The sequence below is a fragment of the Procambarus clarkii genome, unplaced genomic scaffold (assembly GCF_040958095.1).
Source record: "Procambarus clarkii isolate CNS0578487 unplaced genomic scaffold, FALCON_Pclarkii_2.0 HiC_scaffold_96, whole genome shotgun sequence".
Lineage (NCBI taxonomy): Eukaryota > Metazoa > Arthropoda > Malacostraca > Decapoda > Cambaridae > Procambarus > Procambarus clarkii.
Window position 1 is genome coordinate 984,185 of NW_027189129.1, and position 19,771 is coordinate 1,003,955.

Below are 19,771 nucleotides of genomic sequence, written 5' to 3' on the forward strand. Positions count from 1 at the left end.
TTAGGCAATATTTTGCCGTTTTTCCACGTTTTTGTGAACTTTCAGTTTATTGCTCTTAATTCATTAAATATACGATAAAAATTATGCAAACACATAATTGATCAGAAAAAACCTTAAATACTTCATTTTCAATCATCTATTTGTTTCTCGTTAAAATACTGAGTAAGATATTGAAAAGGGGAGAAGTTCTGTTTTTATTGCATATATCGACGTTTCAGCCGGATTAGAGCCGTTTTACGTGTATATCTTCCATCGGTAATATAAACGGAAAATCAGGAACATTTTAGTTAATTCTAATGAAAACACATTGATTTTTATCATTTGTATTGGAAGCAACATCTTTATACGTCTTTTGTAGGCTCTAAAAAATACGAAACGTCGCTCTATGATTCGAAGTTAAAATCCTCAAATTTGGTATAATAATGATTTTTTCACGTTTTTCATGTAGTTTGATATTACGTATATATATTCATTTTTACCAATATTTCGATACTATTTCATGTAGTATCACGATATGTGCTTTGGCCTTCATATCTCAGATTTTCGCATAAAATTGCATTTTAAGCAAGTTTTCTTGCATTTTGTTTCGTACTAAAAATCATCGAATTCAGCAATATTTTGACGTTTATCATCCCCTTTTCCTTTATGTGATATAAACAAAATATCATCGAATTAGGCAATATTTTGCTGTTTTTCCACGTTTTTGTGAACTTTCAGTTTATTGCTCTTAATTCATTAAAAATACGATAAAAATTGTGCAAACACATAATTGATTAGAAATTAACCTTAAACACTTAATTTTCAATCAACTATTTGTTTCTCGTTAAAATACTGAGTAAGATATTGGAAAGGGGAGAAGTTCTGTTTTTATTGCATATATCGACGTTTCAGCCGGATTAGAGCGGTTTTACGTGTACATCTTCCATCGGTAATATAAACGGAAAATCAGGAACATTTTAGTTAATTCTAATGAAAACACATTGATTTTTATCATTTGTGTTTCAAACAACATTGTCATATGTCTTTTCTTGGATCTAAATAATACGAAACCTCGCTCTATGATTTGAAGTTAAAATCCTCAAATATGGTAATATAGTGACTTTTTTCACGTTATTAATGTAGTTTGATTTTACGTATATATATTCGTTTTTACCAATATTTCGATACTACTTCATGTTTTCTCACGATATGTGATTTGGCCTTCAAATCTCAGAATTTTCAAATTTTGCATTTTTAAACAAGTTTTCTTGCATTTTGTTTCGTACTAAAAATCATCGAATTTAGCAATATTTTGACGTTTATCATATTCTTTTCCTTTATGTGATATAAACAAAATATCGAATTAGGCAATATTTTGCCGTTTTTCCACGTTTTTGTGAACTTTCAGTTTATTGCTCTTAATTCATTAAATATACGATAAAAATTATGCAAACACATAATTGATCAGAAAAAACCTTAAATACTTCATTTTCAATCATCTATTTGTTTCTCGTTAAAATACTGAGTAAGATATTGAAAAGGGGAGAAGTTCTGTTTTTATTGCATATATCGACGTTTCAGCCGGATTAGAGCCGTTTTACGTGTACATCTTCCTTCGGTAATATAAACGGAAAATCAGGAACATTTTAGTTAATTCTAATGAAAACACATTGATTTTTATCATGTGTATTGGAAGCAACATCTTTATACGTCTTTTCTAGGGTCTAAAAAATACGAAACGGTGCTCTATGATTCGAAGTTAAAATCCTCAAATTTGGTATAATAATGATTTTTTCACGTTTTTCATGTAGTTTGATATTACGTATATATATTCATTTTTACCAATATTTCGATACTATTTCATGTAGTATCACGATATGTGCTTTGGCCTTCATATCTCAGATTTTCGCATAAAATTGCATTTTAAGCAAGTTTTCTTGCATTTTGTTTCGTACTAAAAATCATCGAATTCAGCAATATTTTGACGTTTATCATCCCCTTTTCCTTTATGTGATATAAACAAAATATCATCGAATTAGGCAATATTTTGCTGTTTTTCCACGTTTTTGTGAACTTTCAGTTTATTGCTCTTAATTCATTAAAAATACGATAAAAATTGTGCAAACACATAATTGATTAGAAATTAACCTTAAACACTTAATTTTCAATCAACTATTTGTTTCTCGTTAAAATACTGAGTAAGATATTGGAAAGGGGAGAAGTTCTGTTTTTATTGCATATATCGACGTTTTAGCCAGATTAGAGCGGTTTTACGTGTACATCTTCCATCGGTAATATAAACGGAAAATCAGGAACATTTTAGTTAATTCTAATGAAAACACATTGATTTTTATCATTTGTGTTTCAAACAACATTGTCATATGTCTTTTCTTGGATCTAAATAATACGAAACCTCGCTCTATGATTTGAAGTTAAAATCCTCAAATATGGTAATATAGTGACTTTTTTCACGTTATTAATGTAGTTTGATTTTACGTATATATATTCGTTTTTACCAATATTTCGATACTACTTCATGTTTTCTCACGATTTGTGATTTGGCCTTCAAATCTCAGAATTTTCAAATTTTGCATTTTTACGCAAGTTTTCTTGCATTTTGTTTCGTACTAAAAATCATCGAATTTAGCAATATTTTGACGTTTATCATATTCTTTTCCTTTATGTGATTTAAACAAAATATCATCGAATTAGGCAGTATTTTGCCGTTTTTTCACGTTTTTGTGAATTTTCAGTTTATTGCTCTTAATTCATTAAATATACGATAAAAATTATGCAAACACATAATTGATCAGAAAAAACCTTAAATACTTCATTTTCAATCATCTATTTGTTTCTCGTTAAAATACTGAGTAAGATATTGAAAAGGGGAGAAGTTCTGTTTTTATTGCATATATCGACGTTTCAGCCGGATTAGAGCCGTTTTACGTGTATATCTTCCATCGGTAATATAAACGGAAAATCAGGAACATTTTAGTTAATTCTAATGAAAACACATTGATTTTTATCATTTGTATTGGAAGCAACATCTTTATACGTCTTTTGTAGGCTCTAAAAAATACGAAACGTCGCTCTATGATTCGAAGTTAAAATCCTCAAATTTGGTATAATAATGATTTTTTCACGTTTTTCATGTAGTTTGATATTACGTATATATATTCATTTTTACCAATATTTCGATACTATTTCATGTAGTATCACGATATGTGCTTTGGCCTTCATATCTCAGATTTTCGCATAAAATTGCATTTTAAGCAAGTTTTCTTGCATTTTGTTTCGTACTAAAAATCATCGAATTCAGCAATATTTTGACGTTTATCATCCCCTTTTCCTTTATGTGATATAAACAAAATATCATCGAATTAGGCAATATTTTGCTGTTTTTCCACGTTTTTGTGAACTTTCAGTTTATTGCTCTTAATTCATTAAAAATACGATAAAAATTGTGCAAACACATAATTGATTAGAAATTAACCTTAAACACTTAATTTTCAATCAACTATTTGTTTCTCGTTAAAATACTGAGTAAGATATTGGAAAGGGGAGAAGTTCTGTTTTTATTGCATATATCGACGTTTCAGCCGGATTAGAGCGGTTTTACGTGTACATCTTCCATCGGTAATATAAACGGAAAATCAGGAACATTTTAGTTAATTCTAATGAAAACACATTGATTTTTATCATTTGTGTTTCAAACAACATTGTCATATGTCTTTTCTTGGATCTAAATAATACGAAACCTCGCTCTATGATTTGAAGTTAAAATCCTCAAATATGGTAATATAGTGACTTTTTTCACGTTATTAATGTAGTTTGATTTTACGTATATATATTCGTTTTTACCAATATTTCGATACTACTTCATGTTTTCTCACGATATGTGATTTGGCCTTCAAATCTCAGAATTTTCAAATTTTGCATTTTTAAGCAAGTTTTCTTGCATTTTGTTTCGTACTAAAAATCATCGAATTTAGCAATATTTTGACGTTTATCATATTCTTTTCCTTTATGTGATATAAACAAAATATCGAATTAGGCAATATTTTGCCGTTTTTCCACGTTTTTGTGAACTTTCAGTTTATTGCTCTTAATTCATTAAATATACGATAAAAATTATGCAAACACATAATTGATCAGAAAAAACCTTAAATACTTCATTTTCAATCATCTATTTGTTTCTCGTTAAAATACTGAGTAAGATATTGAAAAGGGGAGAAGTTCTGTTTTTATTGCATATATCGACGTTTCAGCCGGATTAGAGCCGTTTTACGTGTACATCTTCCTTCGGTAATATAAACGGAAAATCAGGAACATTTTAGTTAATTCTAATGAAAACACATTGATTTTTATCATGTGTATTGGAAGCAACATCTTTATACGTCTTTTCTAGGGTCTAAAAAATACGAAACGGTGCTCTATGATTCGAAGTTAAAATCCTCAAATTTGGTATAATAATGATTTTTTCACGTTTTTCATGTAGTTTGATATTACGTATATATATTCATTTTTACCAATATTTCGATACTATTTCATGTAGTATCACGATATGTGCTTTGGCCTTCATATCTCAGATTTTCGCATAAAATTGCATTTTAAGCAAGTTTTCTTGCATTTTGTTTCGTACTAAAAATCATCGAATTCAGCAATATTTTGACGTTTATCATCCCCTTTTCCTTTATGTGATATAAACAAAATATCATCGAATTAGGCAATATTTTGCTGTTTTTCCACGTTTTTGTGAACTTTCAGTTTATTGCTCTTAATTCATTAAAAATACGATAAAAATTGTGCAAACACATAATTGATTAGAAATTAACCTTAAACACTTAATTTTCAATCAACTATTTGTTTCTCGTTAAAATACTGAGTAAGATATTGGAAAGGGGAGAAGTTCTGTTTTTATTGCATATATCGACGTTTTAGCCAGATTAGAGCGGTTTTACGTGTACATCTTCCATCGGTAATATAAACGGAAAATCAGGAACATTTTAGTTAATTCTAATGAAAACACATTGATTTTTATCATTTGTGTTTCAAACAACATTGTCATATGTCTTTTCTTGGATCTAAATAATACGAAACCTCGCTCTATGATTTGAAGTTAAAATCCTCAAATATGGTAATATAGTGACTTTTTTCACGTTATTAATGTAGTTTGATTTTACGTATATATATTCGTTTTTACCAATATTTCGATACTACTTCATGTTTTCTCACGATTTGTGATTTGGCCTTCAAATCTCAGAATTTTCAAATTTTGCATTTTTACGCAAGTTTTCTTGCATTTTGTTTCGTACTAAAAATCATCGAATTTAGCAATATTTTGACGTTTATCATATTCTTTTCCTTTATGTGATTTAAACAAAATATCATCGAATTAGGCAGTATTTTGCCGTTTTTTCACGTTTTTGTGAATTTTCAGTTTATTGGTATTAATTCATTAAATATACGATAAAAATTATGCAAACACATAATTGATCAGAAAATAACCTTAAATACTTCATTTTCAATCATCTATTTGTTTCTCGTTAAAATACTGAGTAAGATATTGAAAAGGGGAGAAGTTCTGTTTTTATTGCATATATCGACGTTTCAGCCGGATTAGAGCCGTTTTACGTGTACATCTTCCATCGGTAATATAAACGGAAAATCAGGAACATTTTAGTTAATTCTAATGAAAACACATTGATTTTTATCATTTGTATTTCAAACAACATTGTCATATGTCTTTTCTTGGATCTAAATAATACGAAACCTCGCTCTATTATTTGAAGTTAAATTCCTCAAATATGGTAATATAGTGACTTTTTTCACGTTATTCATGTAGTTTGATTTTACGTATATATATTCGTTTTTACCAATATTTCGATACTACTTCATGTTTTCTCACGATATGTTATTTGGCCTTCAAATCTCAGAATTTTCAAATTTTGCATTTTTAAGCAAGTTTTCTTGCATTTTCTTTTGAACTTAAAATTATCGAATTTAGCAATATTTTGACCTTTATCATCCCTTTTTCCTTTATGTGATTTAAAGAAAATATCATCGAATTAGGCAATATTTTGCCGTTTTTCCACGTTTTTGTGAATTTTCAGTTTATTGTTATTAATTCATTAAATATACGATAAAAATTATGCAAACACATAATTGATCAGAAAATAACCTTAAATACTTCATTTTCAATCATCTATTTGTTTCTCGTTAAATTACTGAGTAAGATATTTAAAAGGGGAGAAGTTCTGTTTTTATTGCATATATCGATGTTTCAGCCGGATTAGAGCCGTTTTACGTGTACATCTTCCATCGGTAATATAAACGCAAAATCAGGAACATTTTAGTTAATTCTAATGAAAACACATTGATTTTTATCATTTGTATTGGAAGCAACATATTTATACGTCTTTTCTAGGGTCTAAAAAATACGAAACGTCGCTCTATGATTCGAAGTTAAAATCCTCAAATTTGGTATAATAATGACTTTTTTCACGTTTTTCATGTAGTTTGATATTACGTATATATATATTCATTTTTACCAATATTTCGATACTATTTCATGTAGTATCACGATATGTGCTTTGGCCTTCATATCTCAGATTTTCGCATAAAATTGCATTTTAAGCAAGTTTTCTTGCATTTTGTTTCGTACTAAAAATCATCGAATTCATCAATATTTTGACGTTTATCATCCCCTTTTCCTTTATGTGATATAAACAAAATATCATCGAATTAGGCAATATTTTGCAGTTTTTCCACGTTTTTGTGAACTTTCAGTTTATTGCTCTTAATTCATTAAAAATACGATAAAAATTATGCAAACACATAATTGATTAAAAATTAACCTTAAACACTTAATTTTCAATCAACTATTTGTTTCTCGTTAAAATACTGAGTAAGATATTGGAAAGGGGAGAAGTTCTCTTTTTATTGCATATATCGACGTTTCAGCCGGATTAGAGCGGTTTTACGTGTACATCTTCCATCGGTAATATAAACTGAAAATCAGGAACATTTTAGTTAATTCTAATGAAAACACATTGATTTTTTTATCATTTGTATTAAAAACAACATTGTCATATGTCTTTTCTTGGATCTAAATAATACGAAACCTCGCTCTATGATTTGAAGTTAAAATCCTCAAATATGGTAATATAGTGACTTTTTTCACGTTATTCATGTAGTTTGATTTTCCATATATATATTCGTTTTTACCAATATTTCGATACTACTTCAAGTTTTCTCACGAAATGTGATTTGGCCTTCAAATCTCAGAATTTTCAAATTTTGCATTTTTAAGCAAGTTTTCTTGCATTTTGTTTCGTACTAAAAATCATCGAATTTAGCAATATTTTGACGTTTATCATATTCTTTTCCTTTATGTGATATAAACAAAATATCGAATTAGGCAATATTTTGCCGTTTTTCCACGTTTTTGTGAACTTTCAGTTTATTGCTCATAATTCATTAAATATACGATAAAAATTATGCAAACACATAATTGATCAGAAAATAACCTTAAATACTTCATTTTCAATCATCTATTTGTTTCTCGTTAAAATACTGAGTAAGATATTGAAAAGGGGAGAAGTTCTATTTTTATTGCATATATCGACGTTTCAGCCGGATTAGAGCCGTTTTACGTGTATATCTTCCATCGGTAATATAAACGGAAAATCAGGAACATTTTAGTTAATTCTAATGAAAACACATTGATTTTTATCATTTGTATTGGAAGCAACATCTTTATACGTCTTTTGTAGGCTCTAAAAAATACGAAACGTCGCTCTATGATTCGAAGTTAAAATCCTCAAATTTGGTATAATAATGATTTTTTCACGTTTTTCATGTAGTTTGATATTACGTATATATATTCATTTTTACCAATATTTCGATACTATTTCATGTAGTATCACGATATGTGCTTTGGCCTTCATATCTCAGATTTTCGCATAAAATTGCATTTTAAGCAAGTTTTCTTGCATTTTGTTTCGTACTAAAAATCATCGAATTCAGCAATATTTTGACGTTTATCATTCCCTTTTCCTTTATGTGATATAAACAAAATATCATCGAATTAGGCAATATTTTGCAGTTTTTCCACGTTTTTGTGAACTTTCAGTTTATTGCTCTTAATTCATTAAAAATACGATAAAAATTATGCAAACACATAATTGATTAAAAATTAACCTTAAACACTTAATTTTCAATCAACTATTTGTTTCTCGTTAAAATACTGAGTAAGATATTGGAAAGGGGAGAAGTTCTGTTTTTATTGCATATAACGACGTTTCAGCCGGATTAGAGCGGTTTTACGTGTACATCTTCCATCGGTAATATAAACGGAAAATCAGGAACATTTTAGTTAATTCTAATGAAAACACATTGATTTTTATCATTTGTGTTTCAAACAACATTGTCATATGTCTTTTCTTGGATCTAAATAATACGAAACCTCGCTCTATGATTTGAAGTTAAAATCCACAAATATGGTAATATAGTGACTTTTTTCACGTTATTAATGTAGTTTGATTTTACGTATATATATTCGTTTTTACCAATATTTCGATACTACTTCATGTTTTCTCACGATATGTGATTTGGCCTTCAAATCTCAGAATTTTCAAATTTTGCATTTTTAAGCAAGTTTTCTTGCATTTTGTTTCGTACTAAAAATCCTCGAATTTAGCAATATTTTGACGTTTATCATATTCTTTTCCTTTATGTGATTTAAACAAAATATCATCGAATTAGGCAGTATTTTGCCGTTTTTTCACGTTTTTGTGAATTTTCAGTTTATTGGTATTAATTCATTAAATATACGATAAAAATTATGCAAACACATAATTGATCAGAAAATAACCTTAAATACTTCATTTTCAATCATCTATTTGTTTCTCGTTAAAATACTGAGTAAGATATTGAAAAGGGGAGAAGTTCTGTTTTTATTGCATATATCGACGTTTCAGCCGGATTAGAGCCGTTTTACGTGTACATCTTCCATCGGTAATATAAACGGAAAATCAGGAACATTTTAGTTAATTCTAATGAAAACACATTGATTTTTATCATTTGTATTTCAAACAACATTGTCATATGTCTTTTCTTGGATCTAAATAATACGAAACCTCGCTCTATGATTTGAAGTTAAAATCCTCAAATATGGTAATATAGTGACTTTTTTCACGTTATTCATGTAGTTTGATTTTACGTATATATATTCGTTTTTACCAATATTTCGATACTACTTCATGTTTTCTCACGATATGTGATTTGGCCTTCAAATCTCAGAATTTTCAAATTTTGCATTTTTAAGCAAGTTTTCTTGCATTTTGTTTCGTACTAAAAATCATCGAATTTAGCAATATTTTGACGTTTATCATATTCTTTTCCTTTATGTGATATAAACAAAATATCGAATTAGGCAATATTTTGCCGTTTTTCCACGTTTTTGTGAACTTTCAGTTTATTGCTCTTAATTCATTAAATATACGATAAAAATTATGCAAACACATAATTGATCAGAAAAAACCTTAAATACTTCATTTTCAATCATCTATTTGTTTCTCGTTAAAATACTGAGTAAGATATTGAAAAGGGGAGAAGTTCTGTTTTTATTGCATATATCGACGTTTCAGCCGGATTAGAGCCGTTTTACGTGTACATCTTCCATCGGTAATATAAACGGAAAATCAGGAACATTTTAGTTAATTCTAATGAAAACACATTGATTTTTATCATGTGTATTGGAAGCAACATCTTTATACGTCTTTTCTAGGGTCTAAAAAATACGAAACGGTGCTCTATGATTCGAAGTTAAAATCCTCAAATTTGGTATAATAATGACTTTTTTCACGTTTTTCATGTAGTTTGATATTACGTATATATATTAATTTTTACCAATATTTCGATACTATTTCATGTAGTGTCACGATATGTGCTTTGGCCTTCAAATCTCAGATTTTCGCATAAAATTGCATTTTAAGCAAGTTTTCTTTCATTTTGTTTCGTACTAAAAATCATCGAATTCAGCAATATTTTGACGTTTATCATCCCCTTTTCCTTTATGTGATATAAACAAAATATCATCGAATTAGGCAATATTTTGCTGTTTTTCCACGTTTTTGTGAACTTTCAGTTTAATGCTCTTAACTCATTAAAAATACGATAAAAATTATGCAAACACATAATTGATTAGAAATTAACCTTAAACACTTAATTTTCAATCAACTATTTGTTTCTCGTTAAAATACTGAGTAAGATATTGGAAAGGGGAGAAGTTCTGTTTTTATTGCATATATCGACGTTTCAGCCGGATTAGAGCGGTTTTACGTGTACATCTTCCATCGGTAATATAAACGGAAAATCAGGAACATTTTAGTTAATTCTAATGAACACACATTGATTTTTATCATTTGTATTTCAAACAACATTGTCATATGTCTTTTCTTGGATCTAAATAATACGAAACCTCGCTCTATGATTTGAAGTTAAAATCCTCAAATATGGTAATATAGTGACTTTTTTCACGTTATTCATGTAGTTTGATTTTCCATATATATATTCGGTTTTACCAATATTTCGATACTACAAGTTTTCTCACGATATGTGATTTGGCCTTCAAATCTCAGAATTTTCAAATTTTGCATTTTTAAGCAAGTTTTCTTGCATTTTGTTTCGTACTAAAAATCATCGAATTTAGCAATATTTTGACGTTTATCATATTCTTTTCCTTTATGAGATATAAACAAAATATCGAATTAGGCAATATTTTGCCGTTTTTCCACGTTTTTGTGAACTTTCAGTTTATTGCTCTTAATTCATTAAATATACGATAAAAATTATGCAAACACATAATTGATCAGAAAATAACTTTAAATACTTCATTTTCAATCATCTATTTGTTTCTCGTTAAAATACTGAGTAAGATATTGAAAAGGGGAGAAGTTCTATTTTTATTGCATATATCGACGTTTCAGCCGGATTAGAGCCGTTTTACGTGTATATCTTCCATCGGTAATATAAACGGAAAATCAGGAACATTTTAGTTAATTCTAATGAAAACACATTGATTTTTATCATTTGTATTGGAAGCAACATCTTTATACGTCTTTTGTAGGCTCTAAAAAATACGAAACGTCGCTCTATGATTCGAAGTTAAAATCCTCAAATTTGGTATAATAATGATTTTTTCACGTTTTTCATTTAGTTTGATATTACGTATATCTATTCATTTTTACCAATATTTCGATACTATTTCATGTAGTATCACGATATGTGCTTTGGCCTTCATATCTCAGATTTTCGCATAAAATTGCATTTTAAGCAAGTTTTCTTGCATTTTGTTTCGTACTAAAAATCATCGAATTCAGCAATATTTTGACGTTTATCATCCCCTTTTCCTTTATGTGATATAAACAAAATATCATCGAATTAGGCAATATTTTGCTGTTTTTCCACGTTTTTGTGAACTTTCAGTTTATTGCTCTTAATTCATTAAAAATACGATAAAAATTGTGCAAACACATAATTGATTAGAAATTAACCTTAAACACTTAATTTTCAATCAACTATTTGTTTCTCGTTAAAATACTGAGTAAGATATTGGAAAGGGGAGAAGTTCTGTTTTTATTGCATATATCGACGTTTCAGCCGGATTAGAGCGGTTTTACGTGTACATCTTCCATCGGTAATATAAACGGAAAATCAGGAACATTTTAGTTAATTCTAATGAAAACACATTGATTTTTATCATTTGTGTTTCAAACAACATTGTCATATGTCTTTTCTTGGATCTAAATAATACGAAACCTCGCTCTATGATTTGAAGTTAAAATCCTCAAATATGGTAATATAGTGACTTTTTTCACGTTATTCATGTAGTTTGATTTTACGTATATCTATTCGTTTTTACCAATATTTCGATACTACTTCATGTTTTCTCACGATATGTGATTTGGCCTTCAAATCTCAGAATTTTCAAATTTTGCATTTTTAAGCAAGTTTTCTTGCATTTTGTTTCGTACTAAAAATCCTCGAATTTAGCAATATTTTGACGTTTATCATATTCTTTTCCTTTATGTGATTTAAACAAAATATCATCGAATTAGGCAGTATTTTGCCGTTTTTTCACGTTTTTGTGAATTTTCAGTTTATTGGTATTAATTCATTAAATATACGATAAAAATTATGCAAACACATAATTGATCAGAAAATAACCTTAAACACTTCATTTTCAATCATCTATTTGTTTCTCGTTAAAATACTGAGTAAGATATTGAAAAGGGGAGAAGTTCTGTTTTTATTGCATATATCGAGGTTTCAGCCGGATTAGAGCCGTTTTACGTGTACATCTTCCATCGGTAATATAAACGAAAAATCAGGAACATTTTAGTTAATTCTAATGAAAACACATTGATTTTTATCATTTGTATTTCAAACAACATTGTCATATGTCTTTTCTTGGATCTAAATAATACGAAACCTCGCTCTATGATTTGTAGTTAAAATCCTCAAATATGGTAATATAGTGACTTTTTTCACGTTATTCATGTAGTTTGATTTTACGTATATCTATTCGTTTTTACCAATATTTCGATACTACTTCATGTTTTCTCACGATATGTGATTTGGCCTTCAAATCTCAGAATTTTCAAATTTTGCATTTTTAAGCAAGTTTTCTTGCATTTTCTTTTGAACTTAAAATCATCGAATTTAGCAATATTTTGACCTTTATCATCCCTTTTTCCTTTATGTGATTTAAACAAAATATCATCGAATTAGGCAATATTTTGCCGTTTTTCCACGTTTTTGTGAATTTTCAGTTTATTGTTATTAATTCATTAAATATACGATAAAAATTATGCAAACACATAATTGATCAGAAAATAACCTTAAATACTTCATTTTCAATCATCTATTTGTTTCTCGTTAAATTTCTGAGTAAGATATTGAAAAGGGGAGAAGTTCTGTTTTTATTGCATATATCGATGTTTCAGCCGGATTAGAGCCGTTTTACGTGTACATCTTCCATCGGTAATATAAACGCAAAATCAGGAACATTTTAGTTAATTCTAATGAAAACACATTGATTTTTATCATTTGTATTGGAAGCAACATATTTATACGTCTTTTCTAGGGTCTAAAAAATACGAAACGTCGCTCTATGATTCGAAGTTAAAATCCTCAAATTTGGTATAATAATGACTTTTTTCACGTTTTTCATGTAGTTTGATATTACGTATATATATTCATTTTTACCAATATTTCGATACTATTTCATGTAGTATCACGATATGTGCTTTGGCCTTCATATCTCAGATTTTCGCATAAAATTGCATTTTAAGCAAGTTTTCTTGCATTTTGTTTCGTACTAAAAATCATCGAATTCAGCAATATTTTGACGTTTATCATTCCCTTTTCCTTTATGTGATATAAACAAAATATCATCGATTTAGGCAATATTTTGCAGTTTTTCCACGTTTTTGTGAACTTTCAGTTTATTGCTCTTAATTCATTAAAAATACGATAAAAATTATGCAAACACATAATTGATTAAAAATTAACCTTAAACACTTAATTTTCAATCAACTATTTGTTTCTCGTTAAAATACTGAGTAAGATATTGGAAAGGGGAGAAGTTCTGTTTTTATTGCATATATCGACGTTTCAGCCGGATTAGAGCGGTTTTACGTGTACATCTTCCATCGGTAATATAAACGGAAAATCAGGAACATTTTAGTTAATTCTAATGAACACACATTGATTTTTATCATTTGTATTTCAAACAACATTGTCATATGTCTTTTCTTGGATCTAAATAATACGAAACCTCGCTCTATGATTTGAAGTTAAAATCCTCAAATATGGTAATATAGTGACTTTTTTCACGTTATTCATGTAGTTTGATTTTCCATATATATATTCGGTTTTACCAATATTTCGATACTACAAGTTTTCTCACGATATGTGATTTGGCCTTCAAATCTCAGAATTTTCAAATTTTGCATTTTTAAGCAAGTTTTCTTGCATTTTGTTTCGTACTAAAAATCATCGAATTTAGCAATATTTTGACGTTTATCATATTCTTTTCCTTTATGAGATATAAACAAAATATCGAATTAGGCAATATTTTGCCGTTTTTCCACGTTTTTGTGAACTTTCAGTTTATTGCTCTTAATTCATTAAATATACGATCAAAATTATGCAAACACATAATTGATCAGAAAATAACTTTAAATACTTCATTTTCAATCATCTATTTGTTTCTCGTTAAAATACTGAGTAAGATATTGAAAAGGGGAGAAGTTCTATTTTTATTGCATATATCGACGTTTCAGCCGGATTAGAGCCGTTTTACGTGTATATCTTCCATCGGTAATATAAACGGAAAATCAGGAACATTTTAGTTAATTCTAATGAAAACACATTGATTTTTATCATTTGTATTGGAAGCAACATCTTTATACGTCTTTTGTAGGCTCTAAAAAATACGAAACGTCGCTCTATGATTCGAAGTTAAAATCCTCAAATTTGGTATAATAATGATTTTTTCACGTTTTTCATTTAGTTTGATATTACGTATATCTATTCATTTTTACCAATATTTCGATACTATTTCATGTAGTATCACGATATGTGCTTTGGCCTTCATATCTCAGATTTTCGCATAAAATTGCATTTTAAGCAAGTTTTCTTGCATTTTGTTTCGTACTAAAAATCATCGAATTCAGCAATATTTTGACGTTTATCATCCCCTTTTCCTTTATGTGATATAAACAAAATATCATCGAATTAGGCAATATTTTGCTGTTTTTCCACGTTTTTGTGAACTTTCAGTTTATTGCTCTTAATTCATTAAAAATACGATAAAAATTGTGCAAACACATAATTGATTAGAAATTAACCTTAAACACTTAATTTTCAATCAACTATTTGTTTCTCGTTAAAATACTGAGTAAGATATTGGAAAGGGGAGAAGTTCTGTTTTTATTGCATATATCGACGTTTCAGCCGGATTAGAGCGGTTTTACGTGTACATCTTCCATCGGTAATATAAACGGAAAATCAGGAACATTTTAGTTAATTCTAATGAAAACACATTGATTTTTATCATTTGTGTTTCAAACAACATTGTCATATGTCTTTTCTTGGATCTAAATAATACGAAACCTCGCTCTATGATTTGAAGTTAAAATCCTCAAATATGGTAATATAGTGACTTTTTTCACGTTATTAATGTAGTTTGATTTTACGTATATATATTCGTTTTTACCAATATTTCGATACTACTTCATGTTTTCTCACGATATGTGATTTGGCCTTCAAATCTCAGAATTTTCAAATTTTGCATTTTTAAGCAAGTTTTCTTGCATTTTGTTTCGTACTAAAAATCCTCGAATTTAGCAATATTTTGACGTTTATCATATTCTTTTCCTTTATGTGATTTAAACAAAATATCATCGAATTAGGCAGTATTTTGCCGTTTTTTCACGTTTTTGTGAATTTTCAGTTTATTGGTATTAATTCATTAAATATACGATAAAAATTATGCAAACACATAATTGATCAGAAAATAACCTTAAATACTTCATTTTCAATCATCTATTTGTTTCTCGTTAAAATACTGAGTAAGATATTGAAAAGGGGAGAAGTTCTGTTTTTATTGCATATATCGACGTTTCAGCCGGATTAGAGCCGTTTTACGTGTACATCTTCCATCGGTAATATAAACGAAAAATCAGGAACATTTTAGTTAATTCTAATGAAAACACGTTGATTTTTATCATTTGTATTTCAAACAACATTGTCATATGTCTTTTCTTGGATCTAAATAATACGAAACCTCGCTCTATGATTTGAAGTTAAAATCCTCAAATATGGTAATATAGTGACTTTTTTCACGTTATTCATGTAGTTTGATTTTACGTATATCTATTCGTTTTTACCAATATTTCGATACTACTTCATGTTTTCTCACGATATGTGATTTGGCCTTCAAATCTCAGAATTTTCAAATTTTGCATTTTTAAGCAAGTTTTCTTGCATTTTCTTTTGAACTTAAAATCATCGAATTTAGCAATATTTTGACCTTTATCATCCCTTTTTCCTTTATGTGATTTAAACAAAATATCATCGAATTAGGCAATATTTTGCCGTTTTTCCACGTTTTTGTGAATTTTCAGTTTATTGTTATTAATTCATTAAATATACGATAAAAATTATGCAAACACATAATTGATCAGAAAATAACCTTAAATACTTCATTTTCAATCATCTATTTGTTTCTCGTTAAATTACTGAGTAAGATATTGAAAAGGGGAGAAGTTCTGTTTTTATTGCATATATCGATGTTTCAGCCGGATTAGAGCCGTTTTACGTGTACATCTTCCATCGGTAATATAAACGCAAAATCAGGAACATTTTAGTTAATTCTAATGAAAACACATTGATTTTTATCATTTGTATTGGAAGCAACATATTTATACGTCTTTTCTAGGGTCTAAAAAATACGAAACGTCGCTCTATGATTCGAAGTTAAAATCCTCAAATTTGGTATAATAATGACTTTTTTCACGTTTTTCATGTAGTTTGATATTACGTATATATATTCATTTTTACCAATATTTCGATACTATTTCATGTAGTATCACGATATGTGCTTTGGCCTTCATATCTCAGATTTTCGCATAAAATTGCATTTTAAGCAAGTTTTCTTGCATTTTGTTTCGTACTAAAAATCATCGAATTCAGCAATATTTTGACGTTTATCATTCCCTTTTCCTTTATGTGATATAAACAAAATATCATCGATTTAGGCAATATTTTGCAGTTTTTCCACGTTTTTGTGAACTTTCAGTTTATTGCTCTTAATTCATTAAAAATACGATAAAAATTATGCAAACACATAATTGATTAAAAATTAACCTTAAACACTTAATTTTCAATCAACTATTTGTTTCTCGTTAAAATACTGAGTAAGATATTGGAAAGGGGAGAAGTTCTCTTTTTATTGCATATATCGACGTTTCAGCCGGATTAGAGCGGTTTTACGTGTACATCTTCCATCGGTAATATAAACGGAAAATCAGGAACATTTTAGTTAATTCTAATGAAAACACATTGATTTTTTTATCATTTGTATTAAAAACAACATTGTCATATGTCTTTTCTTGGATCTAAATAATACGAAACCTCGCTTTATGATTTGAAGTTAAAATCCTCAAATATGGTAATATAGTGACTTTTTTCACGTTATTCATGTAGTTTGATTTTCCATATATATATTCGTTTTTACCAATATTTCGATACTACTTCAAGTTTTCTCACGATATGTGATTTGGCCTTCAAATCTCAGAATTTTCAAATTTTGCATTTTTAAGCAAGTTTTCTTGCATTTTGTTTCGTACTAAAAATCATCGAATTTAGCAATATTTTGACGTTTATCATATTCTTTTCCTTTATGTGATATAAACAAAATATCGAATTAGGCAATATTTTGCCGTTTTTCCACGTTTTTGTGAACTTTCAGTTTATTGCTCTTAATTCATTAAATATACGATAAAAATTATGCAAACACATAATTGATCAGAAAAAACCTTAAATACTTCATTTTCAATCATCTATTTGTTTCTCGTTAAAATACTGAGTAAGATATTGAAAAGGGGAGAAGTTCTGTTTTTATTGCATATATCGACGTTTCAGCCGGATTAGAGCCGTTTTACGTGTACATCTTCCATCGGTAATATAAACGGAAAATCAGGAACATTTTAGTTAATTCTAATGAAAACACATTGATTTTTATCATGTGTATTGGAAGCAACATCTTTATACGTCTTTTCTAGGGTCTAAAAAATACGAAACGGTGCTCTATGATTCGAAGTTAAAATCCTCAAATTTGGTATAATAATGATTTTTTCACGTTTTTCATGTAGTTTGATATTACGTATATATATTCATTTTTACCAATATTTCGATACTATTTCATGTAGTATCACGATATGTGCTTTGGCCTTCATATCTCAGATTTTCGCATAAAATTGCATTTTAAGCAAGTTTTCTTGCATTTTGTTTCGTACTAAAAATCATCGAATTCAGCAATATTTTGACGTTTATCATCCCCTTTTCCTTTATGTGATATAAACAAAATATCATCGAATTAGGCAATATTTTGCTGTTTTTCCACGTTTTTGTGAACTTTCAGTTTATTGCTCTTAATTCATTAAAAATACGATAAAAATTGTGCAAACACATAATTGATTAGAAATTAACCTTAAACACTTAATTTTCAATCAACTATTTGTTTCTCGTTAAAATACTGAGTAAGATATTGGAAAGGGGAGAAGTTCTGTTTTTATTGCATATATCGACGTTTTAGCCAGATTAGAGCGGTTTTACGTGTACATCTTCCATCGGTAATATAAACGGAAAATCAGGAACATTTTAGTTAATTCTAATGAAAACACATTGATTTTTATCATTTGTGTTTCAAACAACATTGTCATATGTCTTTTCTTGGATCTAAATAATACGAAACCTCGCTCTATGATTTGAAGTTAAAATCCTCAAATATGGTAATATAGTGACTTTTTTCACGTTATTAATGTAGTTTGATTTTACGTATATATATTCGTTTTTACCAATATTTCGATACTACTTCATGTTTTCTCACGATTTGTGATTTGGCCTTCAAATCTCAGAATTTTCTAATTTTGCATTTTTACGCAAGTTTTCTTGCATTTTGTTTCGTACTAAAAATCATCGAATTTAGCAATATTTTGACGTTTATCATATTCTTTTCCTTTATGTGATTTAAACAAAATATCATCGAATTAGGCAGTATTTTGCCGTTTTTTCACGTTTTTGTGAATTTTCAGTTTATTGGTATTAATTCATTAAATATACGATAAAAATTATGCAAACACATAATTGATCAGAAAATAACCTTAAATACTTCATTTTCAATCATCTATTTGTTTCTCGTTAAAATACTGAGTAAGATATTGAAAAGGGGAGAAGTTCTGTTTTTATTGCATATATCGACGTTTCAGCCGGATTAGAGCCGTTTTACGTGTACATCTTCCATCGGTAATATAAACGGAAAATCAGGAACATTTTAGTTAATTCTAATGAAAACACATTGATTTTTATCATTTGTATTTCAAACAACATTGTCATATGTCTTTTCTTGGATCTAAATAATACGAAACCTCGCTCTATTATTTGAAGTTAAATTCCTCAAATATGGTAATATAGTGACTTTTTTCACGTTATTCATGTAGTTTGATTTTACGTATATATATTCGTTTTTACCAATATTTCGATACTACTTCATGTTTTCTCACGATATGTGATTTGGCCTTCAAATCTCAGAATTTTCAAATTTTGCATTTTTAAGCAAGTTTTCTTGCATTTTCTTTTGAACTTAAAATCATCGAATTTAGCAATATTTTGACCTTTATCATCCCTTTTTCCTTTATGTGATTTAAAGAAAATATCATCGAATTAGGCAATATTTTGCCGTTTTTCCACGTTTTTGTGAATTTTCAGTTTATTGTTATTAATTCATTAAATATACGATAAAAATTATGCAAACACATAATTGATCAGAAAATAACCTTAAATACTTCATTTTCAATCATCTATTTGTTTCTCGTTAAATTACTGAGTAAGATATTTAAAAGGGGAGAAGTTCTGTTTTTATTGCATATATCGATGTTTCAGCCGGATTAGAGCCGTTTTACGTGTACATCTTCCATCGGTAATATAAACGCAAAATCAG